We start from the raw sequence: 19,575 nt of genomic DNA, 5'->3' as shown, positions 1-19,575 counted from the left end.
CCCCTGTCCTGTCCCTCTTGATGAGGACATGGGGTTTTGCTGGAATCGTGGGCCGACTCCCCAAGGCCGGCTTCTCTGGAAGTCGCCATTCAAGAGTCGGCTTATCTGCAGTCGTCCCTGGGACTCGGGCGTGAGTGGACAGTCGGTCGCCTTGCCGCCGACTTCTCAGAAGGCGGCTCTTCGTCCTGGGGTCTTGAGGGGCACAGCCTGCCCCGATGTCTTGAAAGGTTCTGGGGCTCGGGTTAGCCTACCCATGGCCCATTACTCCGACAGTAGTCCCGGAAGCTGGTGAGGCGCCGCAGACGATCGGCCGAGAAGCCTCAGCAGTTTCTCTTTCCGGGTGCTCGACACATGGTTCTCGCTTGATTTCCGCCGGGCCGACTAGAAGGAGTCGGACTCGCCCAACTCTGACTTGCACAGTATTTCGAACGTCATGGCGGGATCCAAGTAGCGTGTTGGCTAAGCCTCCAGGCCGCTGCCCGCTCCGGGCCTGTCACGTGGCAATGCGCGGCCGGGCCAGTCTGCCAGCCTATGTGCGTGATGGGACAGGCCCGTAGGCGGGGCCCGCCACTACCGTGCCTCGGCGCCCGAGCGGATCTGCTGTGGCCCAGGTGGACGGCTGGGATTTGAGGGAGTCCTGGATTAGGGGGTGTTCGGATAGACGAACTATACCTTCAGACGGACTCCTGGACTATGAAGATACAAGATTGAAGACTCTGTCCCGTCTTCGGAAGGGACTTTCCTTGGCGTGGAAGGCAAGCTTGGCGATACAGATGTCCAGATCTCCTACCATTGTAACCGACTCTATGTAACCCTAACCCTATCCGGTGTCTATATAAACCGGAGGGTTTTAGTCCGTAGGACAACATACACATCAACAATCATACCATAGGCTAGCTTCTAGGGTTTAGCCTCTCTGATCTCGTGGTAGATCTACTCTTGTACTACCCATATCATCAATATTAATCAAGCAGGACGTAGGGTTTTACCTCCATCGAGAGGGCCCGAACCTGGGTAAAACTTCGTGTCCCTTGCCTCCTATTACCATCCGGCCTAGACGCACAGTTCGGGACCCCCTACCCGAGATCCGCCGGTTTTGACACCGACATTGGTGCTTTCATTGAGAGTTCCTCTGTGCCATCGCCGTCAGGCCCGATGGCTCCTACGATCATCAATGGATGCAGTCCAGGGTGAGACCTTCCTCCCCGGACAGATCTTCGTCTTTGGCGGCTTCGCACTGCGGGCCAATTCACTTGGCCATCTAGAGCAGATCGAAAGCTACGCCCTTGGCCGTCAGGTCAGATTTGGAAGTTTAAACTACACGGTTGACATCCGCGGGGACTTGATCTTCGACGGATTAGAACCACTGCCGAGCACGCCGCACTGTCACGACGGGCAACTATGCCCTGGAGGCCGCACCCGCATCGGCTCCGACCCTTAGTTCGGAGCCAACTGCGCCGATCGAGGATGGGAGGTTGGACGCCACCTCGGGGGCTGCGATCCAAACAACGATTGAGCCGAACACCAGCCCCGTACTCTGCGAGGCTCGTGACTCCAAGGAGCCGGACTCCTCTCCGGACTCCGAACCCTCCACGCCCCTGCCAGTCGAATCCGATTAGGTGCCAATCATGGAGTTCACTGCCGCAGACATCTTTCAGCACTCGCCTTTCGGCGATATCCTGAAGTCACTGAAGTCTCTCTCTTTATAAGGAGAGCGCTCGCCGGACTACGGTCAGCAAGGTTGGGGTACGAACGATGAGGAAATTCAAAACCCACCCACCACCCACTTCGTAGCCATGAATTTCTAGAGGGATTCAAACCCGTAAACATAGAGGCATACGACGGAACAACAGACCCCGGGGTTTGGATTGAGGACTATATCCTTCATATCCATATGGCTCAAGGAGATGATCTCCACGCCATCAAATATTTACCCCTCAAGCTCAAAGGGCCAGCTCGTCACAGGCTCAAAGGCCTCCCCGAAAGCTCCATTGGAAGTTGGGAAGAGCTCAAAGACGCCTTTCGGGCAAATTTTCAAGGGACTTATGTCCGACCTCCGGATGCGGATGATCCGAGTCACATAACTCAGCAGCCCGGAGAGTCAGCCCGAAAGCTTTGGAATAGGTTTCTTACTAAAAAGAACCAGATTGTCGACTGTCCGGACGCCGAAGCCTTAGCGGCTTTCAAGCATAGCGTCCGTGACGAATGGCTCGCCAGACACCTCGGTCAAAATAAGCCGAGAACGATGCGCGAGTGAGGACAACTGGCTAGCCAGATGCAGCACCAGCAACCCCAGTACATCGGAAGTTAGAGATGGAAACGGGAAATCATGGCGCAACAGCAATAACCAACGCTAGAATAAAGAAGACAGCACGAAGGGCACGGCAGTAAATGCCGGATTCAAAAGCTCTCGGCCAGGTCAAAAGCCGCCCACTAAAGGCACCAGGGATGAACTGTCCAGCCTCAACAAAATTCTGGACCAAGTATGTCAGATCCACAGTACCCCGGGTAAACCTGCTAATCATACCCACAGAGAATGTTGGGTCTTCAAGTAGTCCGGCAAGCTCAACGCCGTACACAAGAGAGAGGACACACCAAGTGAAGACGAGGACGAGCCCCCCAAGCAAGACACGGGGGAACAAAAGAAATTCCCACCAGAAGTCAAAACAGTAAACGTACTACACATGATCAAGGGAAAAAACAATACGGCACCCCCAAGAAAATATACCCAAGTGCTTGTCACCTCGAAGTCCTGCCAATGGTCGTCTCAACCGATCACTTTCGACCATCGTGATTACTCAGCAAGTATCTGACACGCAGGATGGGTTGCCTTCGTATTAGACCCAGTAATCGGCGGATATCACTTCACATGACTCTTGATGGACGGCAGCAGCAGCCTAAACCTAATATACCAGGATACAATCCGCGGATGGGGTTAGACCCAACACAAATTTGCCATAGCAATACTACCTTTAAAGGAGTAACGCCAGGCCCGGGGGCTCGTTGTACGGGCTCCCACCTACTACAAGTTATATTCGGCTCCCCTGATAACTTCCGTCGCGAGCATTTAACTTTCCACATCGCTCCGTTTCAAAGTGGATATCAAGCACTGCTAGGACGCGAAGCTTTCGCTCGCTTTAATGCAATTCCACACTACGCCTCCCTCACACTCAAGATGCCCAGTCCACGTGGCATCATTACAGTGCACGGAGACATCAAGCGCTCTCTGCGCACTGAAGAGAGTGAGGCTGCCTTGGCAGCCAAGCATTAAAGACGTCCAGACCAGCGATCGAGTCCGGCGCCGCTATTTACACCGAATAAGTGATCACACCCCTATTCGTCAATACAAGGGGATCAACGCGCGCAGACAAGTGGCAATTTCTTATCATCTTCAATTATACATGGTTTCTTTAAAAACTATCTTTTTGCATGACAACTCTTTCACTTAACTTCCTCTCTTTTACAGACGATCATCGTGCTATAACCGTCCAGGATACGGCACAACGGAGACACAGGCGCAGACGTGCAGCAGGGACCCGCTCAAAGGATTCTTTTTAGATTAAGACCCTATGTAAACCTTTTTTACTGTCTCCTGTTCATACATATCCACCGTTGTGAAGGATGCTAACATCTTGGCATGTGGCCACGCCAGAACAATGCACGTACCTGGACACAAGGGGCTTCTTACAAAGGCCATTATTCAGGCCCGGTTTATACCACAAAGACCGAATACCTTAGGAGTGTTCGGCGTCGCGAGTTTGGCCCTATATGCATCAGCTCCGAATCATTGTCTTTGGTCAAATGTTGGGTTTGCCCGGCTCTTGTGTTTTGGTGCCTTACGTTCCGCTTTACCGGCTAAGGTAGCACCAGGAGAACTACTGCGATTGTGCCCTGGTTCATCCGGACGAGCACCTTAGTAGAGAAAGCCGAAAACTGACTGTCATGATATAGCGTGAGACTGGTCAACCACTTGATGACCTGTGGGAATGTTATAATTCCTCCGCCTTAACGAAGGGTCATTTTCCGGCCAGGCATATACGCACCCCGAGATCAGGAGAGTGTGGAGCCACCAGGGGCTATCTAGTAGCCCCACTGTCAAACTCCTATGGTTAAGTGAAAGTGTTAAAGCATTATAGTCCGATGGCTGCAATCTTTCAGGTTATACACACGTATACATAAACGGCCGCCCAGGAGGCATCATATTACTTTCAGGCAAAAGTATAAAAATAGCCTTATAAAACTCTATAAAAGCATTTCGCTTACAATGAGATTACATATCGCTCAAACATAATATTTTTTTAGCACTGGGTCTCTACCAAACGGGCACCCTTAAGAACTTCTTCAAAGTAGTGCTCAGCAGCCTTTCGACCTATGGCCGAATCCTGCGCTGCAACATTGGTAGCATCCATCTCCGCCCAGTATGCCTTGACACGGGCAAAGGCCATCCGTGCGCCCTCTATGCACGCCGACCTCTTCATCGCATCAATGCGCGGCATCACATCGAGTAACTGCTGCACCAAGCTGAAATAGCTATTCGGTTTTGACCCTTCCGGCCATAACTGATCCACAACAGACCTCATGGAGAGTCCAGACAACCTATTTAGTTCGGCACATTCGGCTAATTGGTCAGTCAATGAAAGTGGACGCTCGGGAGTATGGAATTGTCTCCAAAACAGCTGGTCCACTCCATGGTCCGTCTGACCCTGGAAGTACTTGGCCGCATCGGCAGTGCTCGCCGCCAAATCCATATACACATCCTCCGAGCTCCACAGCCGATCCAGGGGGGCATACCGTGGATCTCCGAACTTCCTCCGCAACATAAAGGATTTCCCAGCTACAATATCCTCGGCTTCCCATAGCTCCTCCTTCTTTGCCCTCATAGCAGAGCGGAGGTCCTTTCTTGTCGCAGCAGCCTTCTCAAGGTCTGATGCCTTCGCTTGGTTTTCCTTTTCAAGAACCCGGCAACGGTCGGCGGCGGCTTTTAATTCTATGGCCATCTTGGCCATCTTGTCTCGGATCTCGCCATGTGCGGCCTTCTCGGCTTGCAACTCTTCGGCCGCCTTTAAAGCAGCCGCAATACCAACCTTGCTTGTTCCTTGGCTCAGGCAAGTTCTGCCCGCAAGGCTTCAACATTGGCAGCCCCATGTGCAGTCACAACATATTAAAGATACTGGCATCATGCTACTCTTCCTATGTGACGTTCACCAGATAATGACACTTACCTTGTGCCTCGTCAAGCCTCTTGTTAACAAGCTCGATGTCGGCGTCTGCCGCATCCAACTGCCGTTCTAAATGGGCAAAGCCGCTAGTCCGGCTAGCCACCGGAGCTTCCATCACCTGCACATCGAGGCAGTATGGTTATTACCTAGGAATATGATCCTCTGTTTGTCGTCGTTTCCGATGACAACCAGAGTGTCAGGGGCTACTATCTACACAGGGCACACCTAGAATGTGCAGGACTATCATACATTATTTTACGTACCTCAAACCCTGTCAGTAGACTCATAAAAGCTTTATGCAATCCGCTTTCGGCGGACGAGATTCTCTCCATCACCGTATTCATCAGCACACGGTGTTCATCTGAGATGGCCGCTCGCCCCACCAACTCCCTCAGAACATCCGACCGCACACTAGACGGTGCCGGACTTGTTTTTCTGCTCTCTTCGGGAGTCGGACACTGGGAACTTCGGGGGTCGACAGGATTATCTTCTGGCCTCACCGGACTCGGAGAGGCCCTCCGCGACGACACTTCAGGGTCGCCCACTTCCGGAGCGGAGGAGTCCGGAGGGGGCGTTTTGCTCTCCATCATCTCTGGAAGAAGATCCCCCGAAGACGAGCTCATTTGAGAGGGGCTAAGGCCTGAACTGCAAAGATGCATGCAGCGGTTATCTTCTCAGAAGAAAAGACTACATGTACTATTAAGGTATTTTGGGTCACTTACGACTCGTGGGAGAATTGATCCCCTCGCGGACTTTGTGCGGCAATGGCGCCCCCCAAGGTAGGACCCTCTGTGGGAGACTTCTTCCCTCGTTTGGAAGTTTCGGCTTCCGAATCCCCGGGCGCAGTTCTTTTCCTCTTCTGGTCGTCTTCCTTCTTGGAGACGCTCGCTCCCTCGGCTAGAATGGGCAGCATTGAGGGCCCGCGTCCGCCCGTATTACCATCCATAGTATTTTCCTTTAAAGGCTCCGGGCAGGGTGCGGTCTGGAGCATCTTCTCCAATACCAGATTTTTCAAACCCTCAGGGAGGGGGGCCGAACACCGAATCAACTTCGCCTTTGTTAGCCAGTCCTGGTCAAAAAGCAAACTCTCAGCAATAACTTCGTAACAAAGGAGAGATAGTATGTTCGGCCGGAAGATGCCTTACCTGTTCGGTGGCGCGGTTGCTACTCAGGCCCACGTCCTCGGTGATTTCCGGACACTCCACTTGAGGTCCGAAGAACGACTTGTACATCTCGTCGAGCGTCAGGCCAACGAAATTTTGAATGGCACGCGGTCCCTCGGGATTAAACTCCCACAAGCGAAGAGGCTGGCGTTTGCAAGGCTGGACTTGGTGAACCAGCATAACTTGTGCTACCGCAACCAAACTGAAATCTCCATTAAAGAGATCTTGAATGCGGCTCTGCAGTATAGGCACGTCCTTGGCCGGACCCCAGCTCAATCCTCTACTAATCCATGACATCAGTTGTGGTGGAGGGCCCGGGTGGAAGACAGGGGCGGCCGCCCACTTGGCACTTCTAGGAGCCGTGATGTAGAACCACTCCTGTTGCCACAATTCAGACACCTCTGGAATGGAACCTTTGGGCCATGCAGCTCCCGTCATCTTGCGTATTGAGGCACCTCCACACTCTGCATGTTTCCCCTCGATCATCTTTGGTTTTACTTCAAAGGTCTGGAGCCATAGGCCAAAGTGAGGGGTAACCCGGAGGAAGGCCACGCACACAACAATAAATGTCGTGATATGAAGAAAGGAGTCTGGAGCTAGATCATGGAAATCTAGCCCATAGTAAAACATCAAGCCCCTGACAAAAGGATCCAATGCAAGGCCTAGACCTCGGAGGAAATGGGAGACGAACACGACGCTCTCGTTGGGTTCGGCGGAAGGGACGGCCTGCCCCCGGTGAGGCAGCCGATGCAGAATCTCGGCGGTCAGATATCTAGCCTCCCTCAACTTTTTGACGTCTTCTTCTGTGATGGAAGAAGGCACCCATCGGCCTTGAAGGCTAGATCCGGACATGACTGGTGGTTTCGAGCACCTGACCTGAACTTTGGGCGTTTGAGCTTGAGGTGGGGGAAGGATTCGATTGAGCGTGGGAGGGAAAAATAAAAGGCCTCGTCCCTTTATAAAGAGGGTGGATATCAAGCGTCCTCCCCGTGTCCGTTTGGACTTGCCTATGATCTACGAGTCCTAGAAGCGGTTGGGTTACCCATGCCCGTTTTGATGAGAATCCCGGAATAAGGGGACACGATCTCTGCTTTAACAAGACGTGCCAAGGAAACCGCCTCGCATAACGCGCTAAGATGGGACAGTAAAACGGTTCAAATAAAAGCTTGGCCGTGGTGTGATGTCGCACTACGGAATACGTCAGCAGATTAGATTTGTGTAAATATTATTCTCTCTATGGCAAAATGTGGAAACTTATTTTACAGAGCCGGACACTATCCTTGTTCAAAATCTTCTATGAAGTACTTGGAGGAGGAACCCTCCTTGCAATGCCGAAGACAATCTGCGCCGGGCTCGTCGTCATTGAAGCCTGGTTCAGGGGCTACTGAGGGAGTCCTGGATTAGGGGGTGTTCAGATAGCCGAACTATACCTTCAGCCGGACTCCTGGACTATGAAGATACAAGATTGAAGACTCCGTCCCGTGTCCGGAAGGGACTTTCCTTGGCGTGGAAGGCAAGCTTGGCGATACGGATGTTCAGATCTCCTACCATTGTAACCGACTCTATGTAACCCTAACCCTATCCGGTGTCTATATAAACCGGAGGGTTTTAGTCCGTAGGACAATATACACATCAACAATCATACCATAGGCAAGCTTCTAGGGTTTAGCCTCTCTGATCTCGTGGTAGATCTACTCTTGTACTACCCATATCATCAATATTAATCAAGCAGGACGTAGGGTTTTACCTCCATCGAGAGGGCCCGAACCTGGGTAAAACTTCGTGTCCCTTGCCTCCTGTTACCATCCGGCCTAGACGCACAGTTCGGGACCCCTACCCGAGATCCGCCGGTTTTGACACCGACAGGATTCCCGTGGAGTTACTGCGCGTAGTAACTTTGTCGTGGAAACGTGGGGGTCGTGGGGCCGTGGGCGTAGTGAATCCCACGACCGCCCCCTCGGCTTCGCAGCCCATGAGGCTATAAGTAGGGAGAGGAGGGGGGCACGATAGAGCACGCGCGCCCCTCCTTCCCACTACTCCTTGCTCTTCTCCTTCTTCTTCTTCTTCCTCGCCCCGCCGTGCGCCCAAGCTCTGACGAACGCCGCGGCGATCAGCTCGGGATGAGTTCTTCTTCTGCCACCGCGCCTTCCTCTGTGCATTCCGGCACCTAGGACGGCTCAGAAGTTCACGACGACCACATCGAGTTCCTTCACAAGACTCGTCGGCTCCCCGGCAAGGACTACGTGCGGGTGCGGCTTGCACCGAGGGAGGAGATTTCCCCAGCGCCGGAGGAGGGCGAGCGGGTCATCTTCCACTCACACTGCCTGCGCGTATTGAGGCTGCCGGCGATCAGCTTCTTCCGCTCTTTTCCGGAGTTCTACGGCCTCCAGCCGCACCACCTCACGCCCAACACGGTGGTGCTGCTGTCCGCCTTCGTGGCCTTGTGCGAAGGCTTCCTCGGAGTCCTCCCCACCCTCGAGCTCTGGGGGGAGTTCTTCTACTGCAAGCTCGGCACCTAGGCTGCAGGCATGCCAGCTCAGTGCGGCGCGTTCATTGCCGGGCAGAGATCAGGAGCCGACAACCCCTTCCCCACCATCAAGCTGATAAAGTCGGTGAAGATGTGGTAGCGATCATACTTCTACGTGAAGAGCGTCTTCGCGGGGGGTGATTGGGTCAACCTACCGGCTTTCGAAGTCGGCCCGCCGGCTAGGAGACTGCCCAACTGGTCGTATCGGGCCAAGTCGCTGAAGCTTGCGGGAGCCGGCGCCGTCACACGACTCCGAGTGCTGACACAGTCGGAGGGCCTGACTGATCCGGACCTGCTGGCCGCCTTCATGGCGCGCCGAGTTCTCCCGCTCCAAAGCCGCCCCCACATGATATTCCAAATGAGCGAGCACCATGACCCGAGTCGGATGTGCACCAAGGACATCCCTCACGAGGAGGTGGCCTACATGGTGAACTACCTCTCGGACAGCAAGCTGCTGGAGGACTGGCGATTCGGCAAGGAGCCGTACTCCCGCGCCAACCCCCACCTACAGTGAGTTGCCCTTTCTTTCTTTCTTTGAGTTGTCTTCTTTCTTGTTGAGTCTGTTTTGTGCGACCTGACCAGTCGGCTTTGGTCAGAATCCCCTCCTCCATCCACCAGCCGGCACCTCAGGGCCGGCCCGCGAGTTCCTTGCCGATCGGGCGGAGAGCGACGTCGACGACCCTGATCTAGGGACGGCGGCTTTGGAAGATGACGCCGAAGGAGGAGGCGGCCCGTGGCTCGGGGCCAGTCTAGAGGACTGGCCTGACGATGATGAGGAGGTCGCCCCCCGCCCCCGGCCAGGAGCCAGCCATCTCGGCGCGGGCTCTTCTGCCGCGCCGGGTGCTCCAGGCGGCGGAAAGAAGCGCAGGGCCGTGCCGACTTTGTTCGGCAGTCGGCCGAAGAAGCCCAAGAGTTCGGCTGCGGCGACCCGGCGGGACGAGGCGGCTGCAAAGGCCATCCGCTTTCGTAAGGAAGTGAAGAAGCCGCCACTGGTCTCAGCGTGAGTATTCCGTCTTGACGCTTTATTATTTCTCTGTAGCTTTTGTCTAAGTCTTTTACTTGCTTCCCTCACTTCAGGGCTCCCCTCACTCTTGAGAGGGTTGCCGCCACCTCCGTCATGGGGTCAGCGGAGACGTCCGCCACCACTCGGCGGATTGACCCCGCTGCTGACCTTCAGGAGGCGACGGAGTGGAATGCACAGGAGAAGCGCAACGAGGAAGAGGCCGCCCGCCTGGAGAAGGTGGAGGCCGATAAGGCGGAGGCCTCCGACAAGAAGAAACTGGCGGAGGCCGAAGCCGTCGCCGCGACGAAGCGGGAGGCTGAGGAGGCCGCGCACCGCCAATCGGCGGTGTTCGTCACCCCGCTGAACTCTGCGCCGCCGCCTCCAAAGTTCACAGGGCAGACTGGGGAAGCCGGCCGCGAGAACCCCGTCATGGAGAAGGAAGGCGGCAGCTCCTCCACGCCGGATGTGATCGTCCCGCCGCCACCTCCGCCGCCGACTGGGAGCGCGCAAGGCGAACAGCCGGCGGATCCGCCGGTGCCGCCGACTAAAGACGAGGCCGTGGCAAGGCTACTCCTTCAAGTCGGCTCGCCAACGCGTCGCCGTCTTGAGAAGGCGACTTCGGCACCACGCCCCCTGGAGACCGTTACCGCCAGCTCGGCGATCCCAGACGCCGAAGCGATGAGCGCCGCACCCATTGGGTGGGTGCGAGGAGGCGGCACACGGCTGCTGAACCAGGCGCTTTTGGACGTCCAAACAAAGCTTCGAGCTGAGGGCGACGCCATCCAGAACTGCACCAAGGCGTACCTGGCATCGCGGGCAGCCGTCCGGATATGTTTTCTCTTCGGTCCTTGTTTTCTTGTTCCTCTCTGTGGGGGCGCGCCAGCGCACCCACTGGGTGTAGTCCCCGAGTTTCGGGCCGGCTGCTGAGCAGGCGGCCCGAAACTCCAATTGGTGAGCTCTGGGTACTAACTTTTGTCTGAAATATTTGTCACAGGACTACCACAACCTCCATGTTACTGCCTTCAACCGTAACATTGAAGAGCTGGGCAAGCGGACCGCCGACTTGTTGGAGAGTCGGAGTAAGTCCTTTTTCTTCTTTGCGGGGGCGCGCTAGAAGTGGTAATGATGTTGTCGTTGTCGGTAATGATGTTGTGTGGTATGTCGTACCGACTTGTGATATCGGAGATGAAAGTCACGGCAGTCGGACCATTCAGTTTCTTGATTGGCTTCACTTCTATCCACTTGGTGAACTTGTCCACTACGACAAGTAAGTGAGTTAAGCCACCTCGTGCCGTCTTGAATGGTCCCACCATGTCTAGACCCCAAACTGCGAAAGGCCAGGCAATGGGGATGGTCTTGAGTGCAGAAGCCGGCTGATGCGGCTTGGAGCGGAACTTCTGGCACCCTTTGCATTTTTGGACCAATTCCTTGGACTCTTCTAAGGCAGTCAGCCAGAAGAAACCGTGTCGAAAGGCTTTGGCGACGAGTGCTCTTGAAGCTGCATGGTGGCCGCACTCGCCTTGATGGATGTCTTTGAGAATTGCTTGGCCTTGCTCTGGCTCTACACAGCGCTGGTAGACACCAGTGACGCTGCGCCTGACCAGCTCTCTGTTGACTATGGTGTAGGTTGCCGCTCAGCATTGTACATGCCGAGCTGAGGTCTCATCAGTTGGCAGCTCTTTGCTCACTAGGAATTTGAGGATGGGCTGGGCCCATGAGGGTGCTGCTATTTCTTCGACTGCCAGAACTGCAACTTGGATGAGGGCGGCTGGGCTGGGAGGCGGCGGGTTGGAGTCAACAACCGCTTGCTAGGTTAATGAAGTCCCAGGCCGACTGGCGCAGCTCTTGGGCCGAGTTCTAGAGTCTTCGAGCCCGCCGCCGTAGTCCCCGGGCCGGGTACTGCAGTCCCTGGGCCGGCCTCGGCTGTGGCGGCTTTGGAGCCATCTGCCAAAATCCCTGTACCGTCTACCGGGGCTCTGGAGTCGGATCCAACTTCTTCGGGAGGAGCCGGCACGAAGATGGAGTCTGATTCTGGTGAAGGCTTGACAGACGGCTTGAGGAGGCGTTGAAGGGCGACACCGGATGGTATTGCTTGGCGGGTAGAGCCGATTCGTGCCAAGGTGTCTGCTTGGTCGTTGTCGTTTCTTGGCACATGGAGGAACTCGCACCCCTCGAAATACCCACTGAGTTGTTGCACGAGGAAACGGTAGCTCGCCATGTTGGCATCTTTGGCGTCCCAGTCGCCAGATGACTGTTGGACCACTAAGTCTGAGTCGCCATAACACAGGATCCAGTGAATGCCAAGTTCTTTGGCAAGCCAGAGCCCTTGAATGAGCGCCTCGTGCTCGGCGACATTGTTGGAGGCGGCAAAATGGATTTGCAGTGCATATTTGAGCTTGTCACCTTTAGGGGAAGTGAGGACGACGCCGGCTCCCAAGCCGGTGCGCATCTTGGAGCCGTCGAAATGCATCCGCCAATGGGTGGAGTCGGGCGCTGGAGGTAGGTACTGGGTCACGGCCCAGTCGACGAGGAAGTCGGCCAGTGCTTGTGACTTGATGGCGGTGCGGGGCTGGTTGTGGATGGTGTAGGGAGCCAGCTCTATGGCCCACTTGGCCACTCGGCCAGAGGCATCTCGGCTTCCGATGATCTCGGCAAGTGGAGCCGTTCAGACCATAGTGATTGGATGCTCTTGAAAGTAAGGCTTCAATTTCTTGGCGGTAAAGTGTATGCCATAGCACATCTTCTGGTAGTGGGGTAGTTCTTCTTGGAGGTCGACAGTACTTCGCTCAGGTAATATACCGGTCTCTGGACAGGTAGTGCCTTGCCTTCCTCCTTGCGTTCCACTACAATGACCGTGCTGACTACCCGGCTGGTGGCGGCGATGTACAGGAGCATAGGTTCCTTAGGGGTCGGAGCCGCCAGAACAGGTGGAGTAGTCAGCATCTTTTTCAGTTGGAGAAAGTCTTCGTCCGCCTTGTGGTTCCACTCGAAAAAAGTGGTCTTCTTCATGAGTTGGTATAAGGGGAGAGCTTTCTCGCCCAGCCGACTGATGAATCGGCTGATGGATGCCAGGCATCCGGTGAACTTTTGCACGTCGAGCAGTCGGATGGGTACCTCCATCCTCTCAATGGCCTAGATCTTCACGGGATTGCATTCTATGACGCGTTCAAAGACCAGCAAGCCAGGAGGAGGAGGCGGACAGTCGTCCCGTCGTTCCACTGCTCTCGGGCGGCCGTCTCGGTCGCACTCTATGGTAATGTGAGTCCGACTGTGGCTGACAGTTGGATCCTTGTCCTTTCTTCCTCGGGCGCCGCCAGTCGGTGTCCGAGACGTCGCGCCTTGGTCTCGGCGAAGGTCGTCGTTTTGCCGCCGCGGCGCCTCTGTGCGGCAGCCGGCCTCGTTCTGCACGCAGCCGCATCGAGGAGCCGCTGGACTCGCTCCATCATCAGGCGGCGCTCTTCGCCCTCGAAATTTTCTAGCTCATCCGCCGCCGCCTGGGCGGCTCGAATGTGCTCCGCAGGTGTAGAGTACATAGGGCATCTTGCCCCGAACAGGTCGGCGATGGCTACGCCGCGCTGTTGGACCGTGCCAAGGCGGCTGGGCCCAGCCGGGGCTGGTGAGCCACCAACAGCGCGATCCATCTCTCGCTGGTAGGCTTCTGACAAACGTCTCATGCTAGCCAGCTTCTTCGCACCTTTAACGAGTTGAAGGCGGCGCGCCTCCAACGTCTCTGCGTCAGCATCTTCCGGAATGGGCACAGTTAGGTCTTGTAGCGCCGCACCAAGAGGATCATGCGCTCTTCCGCCGGGGAGCTCGTCATGGCTGATGACGAGCACCTCGGTGACGGTGCTTCCGTTGCTCTCCGCGCGAGGGAGAGGTTCGTCGTAGACCACCACATTAGAGGGGAATGCATCGAGCGACACAGTGTCGGAGTCGACCAGCATCGGGTCGGTGGAGCCTACAGACTCCAAGTCTACGGCAGGCTCGCCGGCGACATGGAGTTGATCGAGGAGGCCCGCGAGGAGGCTCTCGGAGCCGCCTGTGCCTGCGTCGGATGCAGGTTCGTCGGAGATGCGAACCTCGCCGACAAGTTCGGCGAGGTGGCTAGCAGCGCAGGCGATCTCCACGCCATGCAGCGCGTCGGCGCAAACTCCGTCTGGCATGCCTGGCTGGCTGCGCTCGCCAGGGAGGAAAAGGGTTCCCGTCCAGAATAGGTCTCCGGACGGCAGTGCACCAGGCCCCAAGGTGGGCGCCAAATGTTGGGGGTTGGGTGCGACATATGCCAAAGGATGGCTTATCATGGTGGGGGTGAGTAGAACATCGCCGGTGCCTGGAAACGGGATGAGGCATAGACATGCACGCTGGCGAATCTTACCCAGCTTCAGGGCTCTCCGGGGAGATAACACCCCTACTGCTGCTCTGCGGGGTCTCTGCATGATCACTACGGCAAAGTGTTTACACGATTGCTCCTGGAGCTGTTTTCTGGAGGCAGGAGAGGGCAAGGCTAGCTCTCTCCTCCCTATATGATCTGGTCTAGAGCTAATGGATTCCCACCCTTTGCATGGGTGCCCTGGGGGGTTTATATAGGCCTACCCCCCAGGGGTACAACGGTAATCCGGCTGGGCGCGGGCCCAGCCGTCAGCGCCTCCGGCCTCCGTCTTCTCCGCCGACTGCTGGGGCCCGCCGACTGGTGGGCCCCGCAGACTGGCTAGGTACGTAGCCGACAGGCCGCGTCCGCCACGGGCGGGTCTTGCCGGATGCTGATTACTGTAGCCGCGCTTCTAATGACGCGGGCTTCGTCATGGAGTCGTGGCAACAGCCCTGCCGCCTGGCAGGCGATCACTATTGCCACTCTCCCTCACATCTGGTTAATGGCGTGTGGGCCCCAGGGGAGGAGCCGGCCGACTCTCGGGGGCCGACTCCTGACTGGTCCGACTTGCGGTGCACTTGCCATCTCCTGGGGTCCCACTGGCTGGTGGGACCCGCCGCCCCAGGGTCGTACAGACAAGCCGTCGTGGGCGCAGGATTCGGTCCTTCGGTGCTGACGTCGGGGCTGGCACGGTAACAGTGCCACGCCGCACGGAGATCTCCTCAGTACAGCGTACTGTGACCATGCTTGCCTTTGGAAAGGGGTGGGAGCAGTCTTTACTGTAGCCACTCCCCTGTCATGTCCCTCTTCATGAGGACATGGGGTTTTGCTGGAATCGTGGGCCGACTCCCCAAGGCCGGCTTCTCTGGAAGTCGCCAGTCAAGAGTCGGCTTATCCGAAGTCGTCCCCGAGACTCGGCCGTGAGTGGACAGTCGGTCGCCTTGCCACCGACTTCTCAGAAGGCGGCTCTTCGTCCTGGGGTCTTGAGGGGCGCAGCCTGCCCCGATGTCTTGAAAGGTTCTGGGGCTCGGGTTAGCCTACCCGTGGCCCATTACTCCGACACCAAATATTTAACATACTCAGACATAGATAATAAGCGTACACGTACATAATCATAGTTCAACCATAATTACATAGTTCAACCATCATTAAGCATACTCAAGCATACATAGTTCGATACATCCCACATCTCATCTCACATGTCGGCACGATCCTGAAGCTTCTCCAGGTACTCAGCGTACGCGTTGTGCACCACCCTGCGAGAATACTTCTGCTTGAAGGAGCCAACGGCTCATCCTCTTGCATGCGCCAGAACACTTAGATACGTGTCATGAAGCTTGTGGTTGCAAAATGGGCATCGATAGCCGCCGTTCCAGGTCCTAATACGCCTATTATGCATTCCTGCATAAAGCTCCCTCAGGATTTGCCTCTTGTACCTCCTCTGCCATCTTCATTCTCGCTGTCCACATCGTCAAACAGCACCTATATAAATAGTAAAACAAATTTGGTATCAAATCACTGATTACATGCCGTGAAGTAGGATTACGAATTTATGGCTATTTATTTATACATATCCAGATATTATGGTTCGATTTTTAAGCACAGTCGTCTATGTACAGTCCAATCTTGTAGAAAATAATGGCACAAACATATGTAGGTCATTCAAAATCATTGTCAAGTCCTAACTAGGAATTATTAGCACGAACACTAACCCTAGTCGGATTACTAGCAGAAATCATTTGCACAGATGAAACAACTAATCACTTATCACTTGTACCATTCAAACAATCAATACACTACACGGATCTAACGAAACTTACTCAGATTTCATGGATTGGGAGAACATAACCATAGGATTTCTATTCCAAAAAGGGGGAGGCAGGAGTAACCAGAGAAACCCTATGATCTATTTGACACATAAATGGGTATAGATGACTAACCAGCTGTCCGTCGGAGTCAGAGTCGTCGCCGGAGTGGTCGTCAGAGTTGTCGCCGAGGTCATCACCAGAGTCGGTGTGGAACTCTGCCTCCGACTATGGAAGCTCGATGTCGTCGATGACGTCAAGGTGCAACGATAACTCGTCGGCAGTGACGGCAACCTCTGTCTCCATCTCCACGCCTTGCTCCGGTGCCTTAGCAGCCCCAACGTTGCCACTCCCTCTGATGGGGCGCTTCGGCGTCATCCTCATACACTGACGCCTTTGAGGACTGAGAGCGGCGTCGAGGATGCAAGCAGAGAGAGAGGATTGTGTGTGTGTGGTGAGGATGGGGGGTGCGGCCGCTCGGGCGCACCATTAATATGGAGTAGTGGGAGTTGTGGGAGAGAGGCGGGCGGTGGTCAAACCGATGGCTCGTCTCCCGGTGAGCCCGCGCACCGGACTTCTAGCATGCCCACCAAAGTTTCACACAGCTACTCGCACACCTCCCGATGACACTGCATAGCGAGCACGCCTTCATCAATTCACACACCTGCACGCACGCCTCCCCGTCTGCCTGCGCGGCGGACTGCTCGCATGCGTCCCGTCAACTCATGCATGCTCGCATGGCACACGGGTTGCGCGGCGGCACGTATATTGTTTTTCTATTTGGATGATTAATGCTGCTGCTTTATTGCTTAACCGAAGCATCCCACGTATCCATTGTTGGTCTAACGCTCATGATTCGAATAAATAATCCATTTGGGATATTGTTTCCCAATCATTAATAATCTCTCGTTTGTAATTAGATAAAGATTACATCAAAACTGGTCTCAAATTTGACAAAAAAGTACAATGCCACTTTGTATTGGTGTCCATATGACAACACGATAAGTTTCATGAACTTCAAATAAGTTTTGGATGTACTAGAATTTAAAAATCAAGATTCTCAATGTTTGAAATTTTTTGCACGGTGAGTAAACATGCACCTAGTGAGGCACATGTGTTTTTGCAATCCATTTAGGTGCACTATCACATGTGCATGTAGCTCAAGTTTGATTTTTGCACATTATACCCATAGAAAATCAATCAATTAATGTACTAAAACGTCTTAATGATCTCTGTGATTTTTTCAAAATTAAAACGTCCCTCCTTTGGTAACATATAACATATGTTCACCGCGGGATAATTAATTTAACATGCATCGTAGTTGCGGTGGATTCGCGGTGTGTGTGTGTGTGCGCGTGTGTGCATCTGGGTGTGGCGGGTGGCTCGCAGTACACTACGAGTTGTGATCCATCGTGTGGGTTGGCCATTTTGTTAGGCAGGCCGGTGCCATATCAGAATCATGAAATCTTTATTTAAAACATTACAAAACCCTTTCATACATACATGTTTTGGCCACATGCAGTCGATGGTAGTCCTACATGACACTCGATACTTGCGTGTGACGCTTTTTGTGGGCTCGCAAGGTCGTCGTCCATGACTTTGACGAACAGCCGGCAGTGAGGTTAATTTGACCAGCAAGGTAGAATCTTTTTTGTTTGTGTTATGGTGGTATATAGTACGCGTCGAAGAGGTGGGAGGGGACTAGCATATATACTATATGTACGTGTCCGTGAACAAGTACACCTCACTCTGTGTCGGGACTTTTTGGTTTCCGAGGCACGTGCTACATCAAAATTGTGAAATTGGCTATTCAAACGGTACACAACACCTTTTTGGGCCACATGGATGCATGCGGTGGTTATCCTAGCTAGGACACTCACGTGTGACGCTTCCATCTGTAGGTCACGAGGCCATCGTCGATGCATGCATGCATCACTTTAACCTACATCAGGAGAGGTTAATTAATTTCACCATCAATGAGGATTCTTTTGGGTTGTACATATTACGGTAGGAGCATATAGTATGTGGTGAAGAGGGGGGAGGGGACCATCATATGTAGTATGCTTCATGGACCTCGCTCTATGTGGGTGCATGGTTTATGGTTTTGAGGCATGTGGCACATCAAAGTTGTGCATTTTGGGTATTCAACATATGTATGTTTGGACCACATGCAAAACGGTGGTGGTTGTCCTCTCGCACCCACTTAAGCGGTTATCAGTGATATCGATGCTTTCCATCTGTGGGCCCGCGTGGTCCATCACTACTTTTTGCCTGACAATAAGAGAGGTTAATTTGACTTAGGAGGGGATTATTATTTTTTCTTGCAATACGGTATATATATAGGTCATGCTCTGGGATGACATGGATGATACAGTTTGAGCACACACACATGCATGTGTACGCATGAATCCCTCCCATCGAGTCAAAGTGGCTAGTACAACGACACGTCATGAACCGATCTCGCTCTGTGTGGGGAGCTAGTGTATGACTTTTTACACACGCGCCACATCAATGTTTTGAAATGGTATTCAAACATGCATGCGCGCATCACCTCCATACATATGCATGAAGTGGTTGCCTTCGAACGGTACAATCCCTCGCTCGTTATCGGCGACAAGCCTATATATTCGTGGGCCCGCGTGGACATCCATGATCACCTTAACCAACAACAAGATAGATTACCATGGCGGATTCTTCATTTGGTTCGTGTTATCGTAGTATATGTCATGGTGAGATTTAGACTTTAAGTTTGAGCGCATATACTATCCACGCATGCTGCATGAATCCCCGTCGTTGGCTTGAAGTGTGGTATAACATACATATGCATCATTAACCTAACCCTCACTCAATGGGGGGATTTCTAGTTCGAAATCGCTGTGCCACATCAAAGTTGTTCCATTGTTACTCAAAAACACACCTATCCATACATATGTTTGGGCCACATGCATGCAGTGATTGTCTTCGGGGACTAGCTACTTGCGTGGTTATTAGCGAGCTAGCCCATCTCCGGGGTCGCATGGATGGCCATCACTTTGACCAACAACAAGAGAGAGGTTGTACGACCAAGGTGGATTATTCTTGGTCCGTTTTATGATCCATCTTGGTGAGATATGCCTCTCTGGCCCGTCTACTAAAAGTGTGGGGGGGTTGCTACTTCGCACTTTGCTAGGTGAACCTCGGTTGGGGGTATGCATTCATAGCTTAGGATTCCCTTCGTGCCGACTGATACATCTCCAACGTATCTATAACTTTTGATTGTTCCATCCTGTTTTATTATCAATCTTGGATGTTGTATAATCATTTTATAGTCATTTTATATCATTTTTTGGTACTAACCTATTGACATAGTGCCAGTTGCTGTTTTTCCATGTTTTTTACATCGTAGAAAATCAATATCAGATGGGGTCCAAATTCCACGAAACTTCACGATGATTTTTTATGGGCCAGAAGGAAGGCTATGGGCCCTAGTTGCACCTGGGGGTGCCCCGA

This window comes from Triticum dicoccoides, chromosome 5A (genome assembly GCF_002162155.2).
Source record: "Triticum dicoccoides isolate Atlit2015 ecotype Zavitan chromosome 5A, WEW_v2.0, whole genome shotgun sequence".
Classification (NCBI taxonomy): Eukaryota; Viridiplantae; Streptophyta; class Magnoliopsida; order Poales; family Poaceae; genus Triticum; species Triticum dicoccoides.
Note: the sequence above shows the minus strand (reverse complement) of the source record.